Source organism: Nicotiana tomentosiformis, chromosome 10 (assembly GCF_000390325.3).
Source record: "Nicotiana tomentosiformis chromosome 10, ASM39032v3, whole genome shotgun sequence".
Classification (NCBI taxonomy): domain Eukaryota; kingdom Viridiplantae; phylum Streptophyta; class Magnoliopsida; order Solanales; family Solanaceae; genus Nicotiana; species Nicotiana tomentosiformis.
Window position 1 is genome coordinate 17,337,708 of NC_090821.1, and position 18,414 is coordinate 17,356,121.

General features: G+C 39.7%; 1 long non-coding RNA gene across 1 annotated transcript; it reads left to right on the forward strand.

Annotated features, from left to right (window-relative positions):
* Nucleotides 1–17,162: 17,162 nt before the first annotated feature.
* LOC108945682 (uncharacterized) lies at nt 17,163–18,203 on the forward strand. Its single transcript, XR_001969872.3, has 2 exons — nt 17,163–17,646; nt 17,749–18,203. It is a non-coding gene; the product is annotated as an uncharacterized lncRNA (long non-coding RNA).
* Nucleotides 18,204–18,414: the final 211 nt, after the last annotated feature.

Sequence of the window (18,414 nt, forward strand, 5' to 3'; positions counted from 1 at the left end):
ACCCTCCTTGAACGCTACACGAATTCTTTCTCGAATCATACACATTGCCCTTGTTGGTACCTAATTGCTACTATCAACCCGCCTTGTAGTTAATGACCACCTCCTAATTGCTTGCCTTACCACGTTTGCTCAACACTCTATTTTTTTAGAAGAGTGAGTATTTCATGGTTTAGAATGACGTGAAGCTTTTGGTTTAACATGCATTGGCTCTTAACTTAGCCGTTCGCTTCACAAGACACAACCTCAAAAGATTATCCTTTACACATAATACATTCCTCTACCATTTCCCAATTGATACCAACACCCCAAACTTAGTCTTAAAGCCTTATTCATAATATTCAAGGAGGGACGAGTTCAAAAGAGGGGTAATTTCACAAAAAGGAGTAAAGGTTTATAGTATGGTAGCCAAAGAAAAGGTGAAAGGCTAAATGGGGGACAACTTGGGTAAGAAATGCACAAGGGGGGTCAATTTGGCAAAAAATTAGTTAGCAATCACAAGGAAGGCCTAACATTATTTCAACAACCAATCATCAACCTAAGATTTGCATTGAGGAACCAACCGGGCAAGTTCTAGACATTACAAGTTAAGCACGTGTTATTCACAAATTCTCACCACTTATGATGCATGACATGCTCGAATCGGCATATTTTTAACCCTCAAATGAATACAAGGCAATTCAAAGCTTCATCATATGATATTGATATTCTAAGGAAGCACAAAGTCGAAGAACGAGCCTCGATTACACAAAAATGACTATTTATTCACAAAATTTGAAGGGTACAATTTATTTGACAAAAACGTATCACATGCTTGAATCTAGAACAAAAGCACCAAACAAGTCAAAATGTTCCATGACTACGGTCGTGGTTCTACTATTACACCCTTGGAAAAGAACCCTGCAAAGAAAAATCAAGGGGAATTCATTACTATCTACATTGTCAAGACTAATATCTATGTACAATCTCCAGAATCTCAAGCCTCTAAAGAAATTCGCCTGGTCTCTGATGCTCGTACTTCACTTGCTAACAATTTACGCACCGATCTACAAACCCCCACTATATCTTTATTCATCCTCCTCCACCAATAGTGCTGTTTCAAGTCCCTATACATCTTTGCGGCACCCGAATGAATGGAATACCGCGAACTGTGGGCCTCTTCAAGAATCAACTCACATAGACCATCCACATTGGGCACATAAATCTGACCCGGCATCCACAATACCCCATCATCCCCAATATTAACCTCCTTGGCATCACCGTGCTGAATAGTGTCCTTAAGGACAAGAAGATGGGGGTCATCATACTGACGCTATCTGATGTGATCATATAAGGAGGATCGAGAAACCACACAAGCTAGAACCTGACTAGGCTCCGAAATATCTAAACTCACGAACTAATTTTCCAAGGCCTGAACATCTTATGCAAGTAGTCTCTCACCGACCAGAATAAATGCAAGGCTACCCATAATCACCGCCTTTATACTCAAGGCATCGGCCACCATATTGGCCTTCTCGGGATGATACAAAATGGTGATATCATAGTCCTTTAGCAGCTCCAACCATCTCCGTTGCCTCAAATTTAGATCCTTTTGTTTGAACAAGTGTCGGAGGCTCCGATGATCCGTAAATACCTCACAAGACACATCGTATAGATAATGCCTCCAAATCTTCAATGCATGAACGATGGCTGCCAACTCTAAATCGTGAACAGGGTAGTTCTTCTCATGAGGCTTAAACTAGAGTGAAGCACAAGCAATCACTCTAGCCTCCTGCATCAAGACACACCCAATACCAATCCAAGAAACATCACAATACACTATATAAGAACCCGATGTTGAAGGCAAAACTAGAACTGGAACTGTGGTCAAGGCAGTATTGAGCTTCTGAAAGCTCTCTTCACACTCATCCGACCACCTGAATGGAGCACCTTTCTGGGTCAACCTAGTCAAAGGCGCTGCAATGGACGAGAAACCTCCACAAAGGCGACGATAATATCCGGCCAAGCCGAGAAAACTCTGAATCTCAGTACTAGGCCAACTCTGAACGGTCTCTATCTTCTTTGGATCCAACTCAACCCCCCCCCTCCCCGAACACCACGTGCCCTAAGAACACCACCGAACTAGGCCAAAACTCACACTTGGAGAACTTGGCGTAAAGCTTCTCCTCCCTCAACCTCTATAGTACAATCCTCAAATGTTGTGCATGCTCCTCCTGGCTACGTGAGTACACCAGGATATCATCAATAAATACTATGACAAATGATTCAAGATATGGCTGGAATACATTGTTCATCAGATGCATGAATGTTGTTGGGGAATTGGTCAGCCCAAAAGACATCACGAGGAACTAATAGTGACCATAGTAGGTCCTGAATACCGTATTCAAAATATCCAAGTCCCGAATCTTCAACTGGTGATACCTAGACCTCAAATCAATCTTAGATAACACTCTAGCTCCCTGAAGCTGGTCAAATAAATCATGAATACGATGTAAAGGATACTTGTTCTTGATTGCGACTTTGTTTAGCTGCCTATAGTCGATGCACATCTGCATAGTACCATCCTTCTTCTTCACAAACAGAACCGGTGCACCCCAAGGCGACACACTAGGCCTAATAAATCCCTTATCAAGAAGCTCTTGAAGCTACACTTTCAATTCCTTCAACTTTGCTGGTGTCATATGATACAGAGGAATAGAAATGGTCTGATTGCCCGACACCAAGTCAATACCAAAATCAATATCCCTGTCAGGTGGCATGCCCGGCAGGTCTACAGAAAACACATCCGGGAAGTCTCGTACTACCGAAACAGAATCAATAGTAGGAGTATCAGCATCAACATCCCTTACAAATGCCAAATATGACATACACCCCTTCTCAACCATCAGTTGGGCCTTCAAATATGAAATCACCCTACTAGGAACATAATCTAGAGAACCTCTCAACTCGATCCTCGGCAACCCCAGTATCGCCAACATCACTATCTTAGCGTGGCAATCCAGAATAGCATGACATGGGGACAACCAATCCATAACTAAAATCATGTCGAAATCAACCATACTAAGCAATAAGAGATCAACTCTAGTCTCCAACCCTCCAATGGTCACTACACATGACCGATACACACGGTCCACAATAATAGTATCACCCACCAGCGTAGATACATGAACAGGCAAAACTAAGGACTCATGGGGCATATCCAAATAATGAGTAAAATAGGATGATACATATGAATAAGTAGAATCAGGATCAAATAATGTGGAAGCATCCATGTAGCACACTGAAACAATACTTGTGATCACTGCATCTGAAGCAACGGCCCCTAGCCTGGCAGGGATAGCATAGAATCGAGCATGACTGCCATCTGATCGCCCTCCCCCTCTAGGGCGACCTCTAGATACCTGAGCCCCACCCCGAGCTGGCTGAGTGGGTGGTGTAGCTATTGGTGCTAGTATCATCAGTCGAGAACTCTACCGTGGAACCCAACTCAACAATCTAGTGCAATCCCTCTTGAGATGACTCAAGTCCCTGCACTCGAAACAACCCCTCCTCTGACGGAGCTGCTGCTCTTAATAACCTAAGGAACTACTTGTAGAAGCCTAGGAAGACGAATCATGGTAAGAACTTTGCGCTGGTAACGTACTGAATAATGACTGACCCAAACGAGAACTGTAAGAACTATTGCTAACTGATGCACCACGATGAACTGAGAGAGCCATCTGAGCGGGCCTATAAGGACGACCCCTGTTGTGGTGGGACTGCCCTCCAGAAGAAACACCATTGAAACCACCCGAACCACGAGGCCTCTTGGCCTCCCTCTCCTCACGCTTCTGACTACGGAACAGCTCTAGCCGCCGAGCAATATCAACCACCTCGTTGAACCTAGCACCTTATGTATTCTCTCGAGTCATAACAAAACACAACCCATAGTTGATGCCATCAATGAACCTCCTAATCCTCCCCCTTTCTATGGGAACCAACCAGATCGCATGACGAGCCGACTCTAAAAATCTCATCTCATACTAAATCACGAATATACCCCCATGGCGTAGCTACACAAATTGCTTATGCAACTCCTCCCTGCGATTCGGTGGCACAAACTTATATAATAAGAGAACGGAGAACTCGTGCCATGAAAGTGGTGCAGCATCGGCTGGCCTGCTCCGCTCATTGACCTCCCACTATCTGAAGGTTGCCCCCATCAGCTAAAAAGTAGTAAATGAGACCTCACTAGTCTCTAGAATACCCGACGTGTGAAGAATCCGCTGGCACTTATCCAAGAAGTCCTGAGCATCCTCTGACTCAGCCCCACTGAATGATGGAGGCTTGAGCCTCCTAAACCTCTCTAGTCTCTCCTATTCCTTATCACTCATAATGGGACCCACCTGGTCTTGAGCAACTGCAACCGGCTGGGCTGGTAGTACCCTTAGTGTCTGGAGTCCCTGCACCACCTGCTTTGGATTATGGGCGATGGGAGTCTAGCACCTCCCCGGCATGAGAAGTGGCTGGTGCGGCCTAAACCGAAACCGCCTGAGAAAGGCTAGTGCAAACAGTCAATATTTAGGCCAGAGCCTTCTGAAGGCCTAGGATCACAATGGGTACAACTGGTGCCTGAGTTGGTCCCACCGGCTCAACGACATCTGGAATCTGCTCCTGAGCTGGAGCAACTGATGGATCTACAGGTGCTGCTCTAGCTGCTGTACGAGTTGCACCTTGGCCTCTACCGCGCACCGGCCTCTCATGGCCCTAGCTGGTGGTACTAGTGGTCGTCCGCCCAATCCGGTAATACGTTTCCTCACCATTTATGAGAGAATAGAATAACAGAAGTTTAGTTTCCGAAATCAACAAATTTGCACGACAAAAACACAAGAAAGTGAAGTTTTCCTAATGGTTCGGCAGCCTCTCGAAGATAAGTACAGACGTCTCCATACTGATCCGCAAGACTCTACTAAACCTGCTCATGACTCATGAGACATATGTAACCTAGGCTCTGATAACAACTTATCACGACTCAAAATCTCACATGTCGTGATGGCGCCTATCGCAATACTAGGCAAGCCGACAACTCATAAATAACCACGCATCTTTAATTTAAAACATACCAAAAAAAGCTTAAATAGTGAAAAATCTCATAATAACTCATAAGAAAATACCGCAACTCAATACAAACTCCCCCGAAATTCGGGTGTCATTGAGTACATGAGAATCTAAATGAAAACATAGTCTGGCTACTAGAACACTATCTAGAAAGATAGAATAGTACAAATAACTGAAAAGAAGGAGAGTCAAGGTTTGCGGACGCCAAGGCAGCTACCTCGATAGTCTCCAAATGGATAAAGCTCCAAAGCTAACAACTACTGTGCCTGGAAGTACCTGGATCTACACACGAAGTGTAGAGTGTAGTATGAGTACAACCGATCTAATGTACTCAATAAGTATCGTAAATAAACACGACAAGGTAAAAGAAGCATAAATTATTAATGATATTAGCTATCACCTGTGTAGTTCCATCTTTTAAACCGGTACAGAACAATATTGAAAACTAACTCATCAACTTTCGTGAGAAAACATCCGTGTGTGCATGTGTACAGTTTCCCAAATACTCTGCTAAGACAATATCATGGCATATAGAGGTGATATGCAGTTAAATCAAATAAATGATCAAGGAAATGCAAAATCCAATGCAACACTGGCCAGATTCCCTCAACTTTCCATATCCCTTCCAAACCACTGATCAGTATTCTCAATAACCGTGTGTACACCATCAAGAGAGAAATATGAGAGGGTGCCCTAGGGAGATGGATCCATATCCACATGCTGCACGGACAACTCACGTGCTGCACGGACAACTCACGTGCTGCACGGACAACTCACATGCTAATAATAGAACTCGCACGGACAACTCACGTGTTGCACGAATAACTCACATGCCAATAACATCAATATATGGATCTGCATGGACAACTCATATCCCAATAACACAATCCGCCCCGTATGCTCAAGGCACAACAACACAATCCGCCTGGCATGGTAACAGGCCTCCAGTCCAAACATATCATACAGGAGCAATTAAACAAGTAACATGTATGTAACGAATGAATAACAATTTTCATGCTCCTGGACTGGTATAAATGACATGCTAAAGTGTAGGCATGTTCAAAGTGTGCTATCATAGCTCAAATCAGCAATTTCATCACAGAAAATCAATTATCAAGTTCGTTCAAGGATTAAACCTCTATGTAGCCTCAAACATGGCTCAAATAGTTCACACAAAATGTTACAAATATGAGAAATATCATATCTTAAAGCTTAACAGTCAATCCTAGGCTTATAAGAGCCCGAGCACAACCTGAACATGAATAAATGACCTCGATGCCTGCACATGGGTTCATCCCCACGCATGTGCGCACCCAATAGCACGTACCTATCACAACAATTCAGGCAACTAGTGCCTCATCCGAGTTTAAATAAGATACTTACCTCAAGAAAATTAATTCGCTCCTCTAGCAAGCCCTTCCCATGCGTATCGGCCTTCAAAAGGCTCGAATCTAGCCAAAAATAACGTAATACTATCAACAAAAGCTATTGGAATTGATTCAAATTAACAAAGCTACGATCTTTAACTAAGGTCAAAATGTCAACTCAAAAAAGTCAACCCCAGGCCCACGTCTCGAAATCTGACAAAATTAACAAAATCCGAACACCCATTCAACCACGAGTCCAACCATACCAAAATTACTCAATTTCGATCACAACTCAACCTTCAAATCCTCAAATTAGAGCCTATGAAGTTTCTACAATTTTCCCCAATTTTTACAACCCAAAATACTAATTAAATGATAAAAACAATGATAGATTCATATATATTAACCAAATCCGAGTTAGAATCACTTACCCCAATCAATTCCTTGAAAATCCCACCAAGAATCGCCTCAATCCGAGCTCCCAAAGTCCAATTATGAAATTTTACTCTAACCCTCATTTTTGAAATCTTATATTCTGCCCAGATGCTCCTCTTCGCGATCGCGGAAAGACCCTCGTGATCGCGAAGAACAAATATTAGCTGCCCTCAAATTAATCTTCGTGAACGCGAATAATCCACTGCGAACACGACTCATAGGCTCATCAGCCTATGCGATCGCAACCCTCTTCATGCGATCGTGAAGAACAAATCGCGTGAACTCCAGCCTCCTCCTTTCTTCTTCGCTAACGCGACCTAATACACGCGTTTGCGTAGCACTTCCATCCCAAGCTTCGCGGTCGCAAACACTATCTCACGAACGCATAGCATAAATTCCCCAGCTGCCTATAACAATCTTTGCAATCGCGATCCTCCATTCGCGATCGCGTATAAGGAAACCAGCAACAGAAAAATCAGCAGTTCCTCCAAGTTCGTAATGCGCCGAACATTATCCGAATCACACCCGAGGCCCACGGGATCTAAACCAAACATACCAACAAGCCCTAAAATATCAAATGAACTCGCTCAAAGCGTCAAATCACATCAAACAATACTAAAACCGCTCAAAATATCAAATCACATCAAACAACACTAAAACCACGAATCGCGCATTTATTCAAGCCTAATGAACTTGTGAACTTCTAACTTCCAAAACTAATGCCGAAACATACCAAACCAACTCTGAATAACCTTAAATTTTGCACACAAGTCATAAATAACACAATGAACCTATTCCAACTTCCTAAACCAAAATCTGAGCCCTGTAACCACAAAGTCAACTCTCGGTCAAACTTCTCAACTCTCCAAACTTCTATTTTTCCAACTTTTGCCAATTCAAGCCAAAATTATCTACAAACCTCCAAATCAATATCCAGACCCACTCCTAAGTCCAAAATCACCCTACGGAGCCATCGGAATCATCAAAACTCCATTCCGGAGCCATTTATACATAGGTCAACTCTTTCAACTTAGACTTCCAACCTTGAGACTAAGTGTCCCAATTCATTCGGAAACATACCCAGAACCAAACCTACTACCCCGGCAAGTCACATAACAACAAATGAGAATGGAATAAGCAATAAGTGGGGGAACGGGCTATAATACTCAAAACGACCGACCAGGTCATTACATCTTTCCCCTCTTAAATAAACGTTCGTCCTCGAACGGGTCTAGAATTATATCTGGAGTTTCAAATAGGTGTGGATATCTGCTCCACATCTCGCGCTCAGTCTCCCAAGTAGCCTCCTCAACTGGCTACCCCCTTAACTGCACCTTCACTGAAGCTATATTCTTTGACCTCAATTTTTGAACCTGCCGATCCAAAATGGTCACCGGCTCCACATCATAAGTCAGATCACCATCTAACTGAATCGTGTTGATGTCCAAAATCTGAGACGGATCGTTGACATACTTTCGGAGCATGGAAACATAAAACACTGGATGAACACTTGATAGACTAGGAGGTAATGCAAGCTTGTAAGCCACCTCTCCAATCCTCTCAAGCACCTCAAAAGGCCCAATATACCGAGGGCTCAACTTTCCCTTCTTCCTGAACCTCATAACACCCTTCATGGGTAAAACTCTTAGCAATACCTTCTCCCCCACCATGAGAGCAACATCATGAACCTTCCGATTGGCATAGCTCTTCTATCTAGACCGCACCGTGCGAAGCTGATCCTGAATTAACTTAACCTTGTCCAAAGCATCCTGAACTAAATCAATACCTAATAGCCTAGCCTCGCCCAGCTCAAACCAACCAACTGGAGACCGACACTGTCTCCTATACAAAGCCTTATATGGAGCCATCTGAATACTTAATTGGTAGCTATTATTGTAGGCAAACTCTGCAAGTGACAGAAACTGATCCCAAGAGCCCCGGAAATCCATGACACAAGCGCACAGCATATCCTCCAATATATGAATAGTGCGCTCGGATTGTCCGTCCATCTGAGAGTGGAATGTTGTACTCAACTCAAACTCGTGTGCCTAACTCTCGTTGCACTGCTACTCCAAGTCATGCACGGATAGTTCTTCTCATGGGGATTCAACCGACGTGATACATCGACAATCACCCTATTATCCTACATCGATACACACCCAACAAAAACACATGAAGCATCATAATAAACCGTATATAAACTCGATCCTGAAGGTAATACCAAAACTTGTAACGACGTGGCCGGTTATTTTGAGTATTTTAGCCTTGTTTCCCCTCTCTGATGCTTTACATATATATATTTATGGTAACGTAACTTGTGGGGTTGCTTGGTGTGGTTTCGGGAGAGTTTTGGGTTGATTTGGGACACTTAGTCCCTTGGTTGAAGGCTCAAGTTGTAAGAATTAATCGGAGTTTGACTCATGTGTAGACGACCCTAGAATAGTGTTTTATTGGTTCCAATAGATTCGTATGATGATTTTGGACTTAGGTGTATGTCAGGATGTATATTTGGAGGTCTGTATGCTTGGAAAAAGTTGGAAGGTTGATAGGTTTAATCTAGAGTTGACTTTATTGATACCTAGTTTGGATTGCGGTTTCTGGATTTGGTATAGGTCAGCTATGTCATTCGGGACTTACATGCAAATTTGAGGTCATTCGGAGATGTTTAGGCTTGTTCGATGTTAGTTTTGAATTTAGAAATGTGGATTAGTTCATTAGGCTTGAATTGAGGTGTGATTCATAGTTTTGATATTTTTTGGTGTGATTTGAGGTCCCGACTTAGTTCGTGTTATGATTTGGGATTGGATGGGGTCCCAGGGGGCCTGAGTGTGTTTCGATTTGAGTTCGGACTATTTTGAGACTTGGTTGTATTGCTGAAGTATGTTGAGATCTAGCGCTTTCGCACCTGCGATGGTTGGGTCGTAGGTGCAACACTGCGGAAGCGACTTCTTGGACACAGATGCAGTGATAGGCTAGGGAATGTTGGGTCTGTAGGTGCAGATGGTGGAGCGCAGAAGCACGATCACAGGTGCGCTCTTTGGTCCGTAGAAGCAGAGTTTTTAGGACTTATGTTAAGTCCGCATCTGTGATGCATTTTGCATAAATGCGGTATTGCAGATGCGAGTGAAGGGTCATAGAAGCGAAAAGGCTGGGAAGAAATATCTTGAACGAGGGGTTTAATTTCATTTATCACATTTTGAGTTAGAAAGCTCGGTTTTGGGAGATTTTGGAGGGGATTTTAGATTGGGGCAAGTGTTTTGATTTGGATTTGTTATTATTTCATGATTCCAACCTTGATTTTAGTGTTTTATTGATGGATCTAGTTATAGAAATTGGGAATTTTAGTAAAAAAATTCTAAAACATAAGATGATGATTTGAAGGTCGATTTGAGGTCGGAATTTGATGTAATTAGTATGGTTGGACTCGTATCAGAATGGGTGTTCGGAATTTTTGAGTTTTGTCGGGTTCCAAGATGCGAGCCCGAGGTTGGCCTTTTGAGTGGACTTTTTGATTTTAATAAAATATCGAAGCTTTATTATTTGGAATCATTTCCTATGGATTTTATTTATGATATTAAGTTATTTTGTCTAGATTCGAGCCGTCCGGAGGTTGTTTCACGCGAGAAGGGTTTCTTAGTGTATTGATTTATCTTCTTTGAGGTAAGTATCTTCCCTAACCTTGTGTGGGAAAATACTCCTTAGGTGTTAGTCCTAATTTTTGATTTCTACGATATGGTAAATGACATGTACATGATGTGACGAGCGTGTATACGGGTACTATATATTGTTTTGACCAAAATAGATCATAGGCTATTAATATGCCTTAATGTGATAATGAACTTTATATGAAACTTGTGAGACCAATTTATGACTATTTGATCATGATCATTTCATTAAGTTAGCCATAGCCATGCCTTATTTATTGAACACCCCTCCGTTTCTATGATTATTTGTTATGTCTGTGCACAGTTGTTGAAAGTTGTGAACTTATACTTTTATGGAACTTTGGTATAATTGTTGAGATATTGTGGCACTTGGAATTATTATTTTGTGATACAGTGGCACTTGAGGACATGTTGAGCGGATTGATTGGGTTGTCAGCACGAGCTTTTTTCAAGCATTAGTGCTTGATATCTATATGATTAGACCTAGAATGATGCATAGGATTTTTTGAAAGACATATAGCACTAGAATTATCACAAAATATTTGAACAAGTTTAAAGAATAATTCATAGTCACCAAGCTGATGGTATATCCAAAGTATTTAAGCACAGCATTGTCTAATGGCTATGTATTCTGCCTCAGTTGTGGACAAAGCCACATATCCTTGTTTTTTGCTATTCCGGGAAATTAATAATTTTCCCAACAATTGACATGTCCCACTAGTGTTTTTTCTGTCTTCTTTGTCCACTACAAGATCAGCATGAAATCCTTCAAGTTTAAAATTGTTAGAACATGGATACCATAATCCATAATAAGTAGTTTCGATAAGATAGCAAATTATTCGCTTTACTGTGGTTAAATGAGACTCCTTAGGAGCTGACTGAAACCTAGCATATTTACACTGAACATGATATCTGGTCGACTAGTAGTTAAGTATAGCAGTGACCTAATCATTCTGGGACACTTAGTTTTGTCCACTGATTTTCCTTTCTCATCTTTATCAAGAGTGGTTGATGGACTCATAGACGTTCCAAGTGCTCTGGCATTGCTCATACCGAATTTTGAATCAATTCACTGGTGTACTTTGTCTGACAAATGAATGTGCCTTTTTCTGATTGTTGAATTTGTAGTCCAAGAAAGAATGTAAGTTCTCCCATCATACTCATTTCGAACTCACTATACATGAGATTTGAGAAATCCTTGCACAAGACAGAGTTAGTACTACCAAATATAATGTCATCGACATAAATTTGAATAATGAGATTACCTGCAGAGAATCTTTTGATAAAAATTATAGTATTTACTTTACCTCTGGTAAATCCATGATCAGTTAGAAAGGAGCTCAGCCTCTCATACCAGGCTCGAGGGGCTTGCTTGAGTCCATAGAGGGCTTTAGTCAACTTATATACATGGTAAGGAAATTGTGAGTTCTTAAAACCAGGAGGTTGTTTTACATATACCTCCTCATCAATAAAACCGTTTAAAAGGAATTTTTAACATTTATTTGAAATAGTTTAAAACTTTTAAATGATGCATATGCGAGTAATATACGAATTGATTCTAACTGAGCTACCGGAGCGAATGTTTCATCATAGTCAACTCTGTCCTGCTGTGATTAGCCTGGAGAAACTAGTCTAGCCTTGTTTCTAACCATTTTTTCATCTTCATTTAATTAGTTTCTTAATACCCATTAGGTTCCAATGATTGCAGTAGTTGCTAGCTTAGGCACCAATTTCCATACTTGATTTTTATCAAACTGATCAAGTTCATCTTGTATGGCTTGTACCCAGCTGGAGTCCTTCAAGGCTTCATCCACTTTCTTGGGTTCAACTTGAGATATGAGTGCAATGTTAGCCTTTTTCTTGAGAGCTCCCCTGGTTTTCATTCCATCATTTGAATTTTTTATGATGAACTTTTGCGGATATTCAGGTTCACTTCTCCATTCATTTGTTCTAGTTTCAGCTTGCTGAGTAGTCGGCTCCTCTTGAGGTTCAGCATGATTGCTGACAGATTCATTAGTCGACTTTGGAAATTCATTGATGATGTCAGTTGATCTCTTTGATTCCTGATATTCATTCTTCTTGGATACGTCTTGGTTAATATCTTCATCACCTGCAATGACTCATTTCTCAGCCACAGAGTTATTATCATCGAAGATAACATGAACTGATTCCTCTACATACAATGTACATTTATTATAAACTTTAAATGACCTACTATTATTTTAATAACCAAGAAATATACCTTTGTCGCTTCTTGGATCGAACTTACCAGGATTGTCCTTACCAATATTGTGAACGAAGCATTTTCTCTCGAAAGGGTGAAAGTAGCCTATGTTTGGTCTTTTGTCCTTCCACAGTTTATATAGAGTCTTCTTCAAAATAGGTCGTATGAGACATATGTTAAGGATATGACATGTTGTGCTAACTGCCTCTGCCTAAAAGTGATTTGGCAAAGATTGTTCCAATATCATTGTTCTAGCCATGTCTTGTAGGTGTTGTTTTTGCATTCAACCACTCAAATCTGCCGAGGTGATCTAGGGGTTGAGAATTTGTGAATGTATCCTTGTTCATTGCAAAATTCTTCAAATTATCTACTCTTGAATTCTCCTCCATGGTCGTTTTGTATGGTTGAAATGAGATACCCTTTTTCTCTTTCAATTAGTCCATTCATTATCTTGGAAACCATTGCTATCTCTTCTAGAGCCTCAGCTTTGTTGTCATTGTCATCTTCAGGTCCTTCAAACGAGGTTTTGAAAACGACTGTTTTCTTCTTTTCTTCCTGCCCTCATTTTTTGAGTTGTGTTTTCTCAAAGGCAATAAGATCTCCTTAGTTCATCATATGACAACTTATCTAGATTTTGAGACTCAAGCGCAACTACTTTTGTTCGCCAAGTGATAGGTAGACTTTATATAATTTTTCGAACTTGCTCACTACTTGAGTATGGTCTTTCAAAGGCTTTTAGATCTCCAATTATTTTACTGAATGAGGCAAACATTTCATCAATGGATTTACCTTCTTTCATCTGAAAAAGTACATAGTCATGGATCAGCAGATTTATCCTTGCTTCCTTGACTTTGATCGTCCCTTCGTAAGTAACTTCTAGCTTGTCCCGCATTTCTTTAGTCGTATCACAACTTGAGATCTTCTCATATTCTTCTTCGCTTATCGCGTTGTATAGAAGATTACATCCCTTTGCATTAACTTGTATTACTGTCATTTGCTCATCAGAATATTCATCTATATCAATGGGATCGGTGGATGTTTGTCCATCTATTTTCTTGTCAGACTTTGGTGCTGGAATTAGATAATCTTCCTTTTTGATTACACGCCAAACTTTGACATCATAAGATTTGCATAGATTTCCATGCAAACTTTTCAATATGAAAAATGTTGTCCATTGAAGTATTGGGGCCTCGCCGAGCTCTAATGATTACTTGATTTTGCATGATCTTTTCTCACTAGTTGTTAAAAAAAATAAAAATGTGAGACCCATTCTAATACAAATTAAAAGTACAAGAGGGGGTGAATTATCGTTTCTTTTTCGTTTTATGACTAAGTAGTTGACTAGTTTAGCAATTAATCAACTAAAAATGGATGCGAGGTAAATAGTAAAGACAGAATGTAAAGTGCAGAAAGTAAATGATACAAAGTATTTTTATACTGGTTGGGATTCAATATAAATTCTAGTCCAGTTCTTTTAGGTTGCAAGAGGGTTCTCTCTCCAAAGCTCCATAAAAAACTTATGTACAAATGAGTTGATGTTATCGAACACACCAACTGCTTTTTAGTTCTAAGTACTATCTTTATAATTTGATATAATGCTTCACCAATAATTTACTCTATTTCTTCTCTTTACTAGTTATACAGTAAATCACACTCAGATTACAATATTTGCTTAGAGAGAACGAAGAGCATGAGGTTGGTTCGATCAAAGTATGTGTCTTCTCTTGGTATTCCCACTATATATACAACTCGAGTGATCTGCTATAATTCTTGAGTGTGGCTGATATTTGAGAGATTGCAAACCCAAAAGAAATTGATCCTTGGAATGAATTTTAAGTGATGATTCTTTCCAAGAATAAGTATGGAGCTTCCGTTGATTTATGACTTTAATGACGGACTTGATAGGACCTTCCATCAGCGAGCGAATCTTTATTCCAATGAGCGGCCTTTAATTAATCCTTTGATTTCGGACTTTTAACAGCCTTCTTTCAACGAGCGGATTCTTAGCAATCTTGATCTCCCCTTATTTTGGTCCTTCCTTTCTTGTCTTCCTTCGCATAGGCTGACAGATCTTTGGAGATCTTACTCTTTCTTTCCTTTGCTCCTTCCTTTCTTATTTTCCTTTCCATAGGTTGGCAGTTTTCTCAAAAATCTTACTCGTCCTTTTCTTTGCTCCTGGAATGTACTTGCAATTAGAGAAATATTATTTTTCATCATTAAAACTTGGATCTAACACTTTCGAGGTCCAACCATTTTATGATCTGATGTTTGTTTTAGCTCATAAGTCATCAGTTTTTGATAAAACCATCCATAGTCATCGTGTCAAGACTCCTTACCTCAATAATTGCATTTACTTGCTTTCCCAAGATATAGTAAGGATACTCGGAAGTTTCCTCACACATTTGTTTATGGAAATAATTTTTCCAAGAGAGGTTACCTCATCAGTTTTCACAATGAATCTAGTATTCATATCCTGAATAGTTTCACCTTCTTTCATCTTGAAAAAGTTTATATTACTTTCTGAGCATGTCAATCTTGGACTGTTTGACCTAGTTAGTGCCTTCATGAGCAGTTTGAAAGGCATCCCAGATTTATTTAGCATTAGTACGTGTAGACATACAATTGTACTAATTTGAAAGAATTTTGCAAATTAAGATCTTTTTTCCTTGGCATTCTTCTGAATAGCCTCTTTTTATCTTCTTCATTATATTCCTACCTGGTCTTTGGACCACCCTCTTCACCTTTGTTATTTTTCTCATGGGAATTCTGGGACCTTTAAAATCATATTTCATATCCATGTCCTTACCAACTAGGAAGTCCAGCATCCTTGCTTTCCACCATGCATAGTACTCTCCATCGAACAATGGTGGTCTCGTGGTTGATTGACTTTATTGTGCACCTGGTGGTGAAGCTATCTTGGATCTTTTCAAAGTGTTAACCTTACTTTGAAATAATATGTTCTAATACTAATTATTATTTACCGTGCACCTAGATACAAGAGGGGATAGGGGGAATGAATTGTGTCTTGTCCAATTTTCGCATGTTAAAGAACCAGGTTCTTTAACTTATAGATTTTAATATAAAAAATAAAATACAATGCGGAAACTTAAAGATGCAATAATTTTACGTGAAAACTTTCTTGCTCAAGGAAGTAAATACTACAACCTACTCGTGTAGGATTTTTCTCGAAACTTCATTAACACCAGAGAGCAGTTTTAGGTTACAACTCAATAATCAAAGGGAGTATAAACTCAAGTATCTTATCCTCTACAATCCACTCAATTATATCAAACCCTCATAGACTATCAACTCTAGTCTAGAACTCAAAAAACAAATTCTCTGAGTTATTCACCTACGATTACACTTCTCATAAGGAATACGTTACCATAAGGAACAATGACTCAAGACTTAGACAACTAAAGAACTAAATAACATCTTCTCTGTAGTAGGTTCTTCAGTTGAACAGTTTGAATGCTTGAAAGCACCTTCTTACCATGGTTGCTATTTGTCGTTGAACAATATGTAGTGTTTTGCATGAAATAGCAGTAATCTTCAACAGCCGCAACGTGATGCTTATATAAGCGTGGGATGGGCTGCAAATATTCTCTTAGAGTTGCTCTAGTATTTTCTCCGGGACCTAGAATAATTTGGTCAGCTCATATAAGGAAAAGAAATCCTAAGAGATTTTAGTTTCTCCTTTACATGCCTTTTCTTTCCGGACAAATATTCTCATAATTGAAGTCCTTGAACAATCCTAAGAGATTTTAGTTTCTCCTTTACATGCCTTTTCTTTCCGGACAAATATTCTCATAATTGAAGTCCTAGTTCAACACGGACTCTGTTAGGCAATATAACACTTGTGGTCCATGAAATACATTCTCCACATAATCCTACTTGCATTAGAAATCTGCTTGCAGCTCCTGATCAACGTACTCCAAAAGATCTGGCTCTTTCGATATTTGCTTGACACATCTTAAATCAAGTATGTTAGTAAAAAAATATCTTCAAGGGATATGATTCTTTGACAACAGTTGTTAATCATCAAAATCAAATAAATTTAACTCAATATGTTGTCTAAAACTTAAATAATAGAGAAAGTGTAAATTCTCCCCTTCTGTTCTTCCAAGGATCGTTATTAAAAATGTTTATCAACTTTGGGACAATATTCTTTTACTGTATGGTGTTTTGGAGAGAGATGGGTCAAAATGTGCATTTCGCCATAATAAAACGGAAAAGGGTCGTATATACCTTTACTATTATTTAACCTTATCCCTTATTATATTTTTTTGCTATTTTTATCCTACCGTTGATAAAATTTAAAATTTACCACTAACTTAACGAACCTGACATGTGGCAGCGTCCGTAACATACGCCTCTAACACAGACTTACGCTCGTACAGTACCTGTGATTTAAGCAGAGCCAATGCCTCTAACATAGGCGAAATCACGAAACGCATCATCAAATGCTTCATATCCTCAAAATCCAGGTATAACAAGGACGTTGAGTAAGTCGGATCGATATCATTTCCGCCAATAATACCGGAGGTAGATTGCTGTATTGAACATGATGAGTTGGAGATTCTACGAGTATTGAATCGCTGAGTTTGAGGGAAGATCGGCTGAGTTACACCGCAAACTAGCATCAGAGTAGTATCCCTATTAACGTGCTCGAATATCCCGACGATGGAATCGTCAAATAGAAAGTTTAGTGGCAGTGGTGGTGGTAGAGGTGAATCTGATGCCGGTAGTTTCGCTGGCGAAAATTACGATCCAAAAAATCGGAGCGAACTATAAGGAAATGTTGAAGTCAGATCCTACAAACTCGCTTATGTCCAAAAGCTACGGCAAGTACTTGCATGAGGTAGTAATTTTTACTAATTTACCAATTTTTCTATTTATCAAAGTTTATACGAATATTTTGAGTTGATTTGTGAAATTAATGTTTTATGATGATTAATTGAAGGTGGAAAAAGATTTTGTGAAAGCTAAAGAGTGCTATGGAAGAGCTATGGTGGCAAGTCCTAGAGAAGAAGTATGCAGACTTTGTGGAATTGTATGCACGCTTCATGTGGGAAGCAGAAGATGGCGATGAAGAAGAAGAAGTGGAGAGAGAAAGTACAGCAACAGGGGCGGGAGTGTCCGACGGTTCACTCGATCAGAATGGGTAATTTAGATGTGGGTTGGGGCTTTTACTCATACGCCACCACATGTCTGGTCCGTTAAATTAGGAGCAAATTTAAAACTTTGCCAAATGACGGGGGTAACAATAGCTAAAATGTATAGCGGGAGACAAAATTAAATAATAAACGACAGTAAGGGGTATATCTGACTTTTTTTCGTAATAAAAATAAACTAGTCTGAGTATGAATATCACGATCTTTTAATTTGTTGAAGTTGTGGATATGTTATATTATAAAAGAGGGTCATATAATTTAACAAGATGCTAGTATGTACATTGAATATGAGATGAAAGAAGTATTATCTGATCATCTTTTAATAGCTTGAATTAGTAACAAAATTATAGCGTAGATGAGTGTTTTTAATGTGAGCTCCTCTATAAAATTGAATATTTTCACTAGGATGAATGTAATAATCTTCTGTATGACATATTGATAAGTGGTAATCCCCA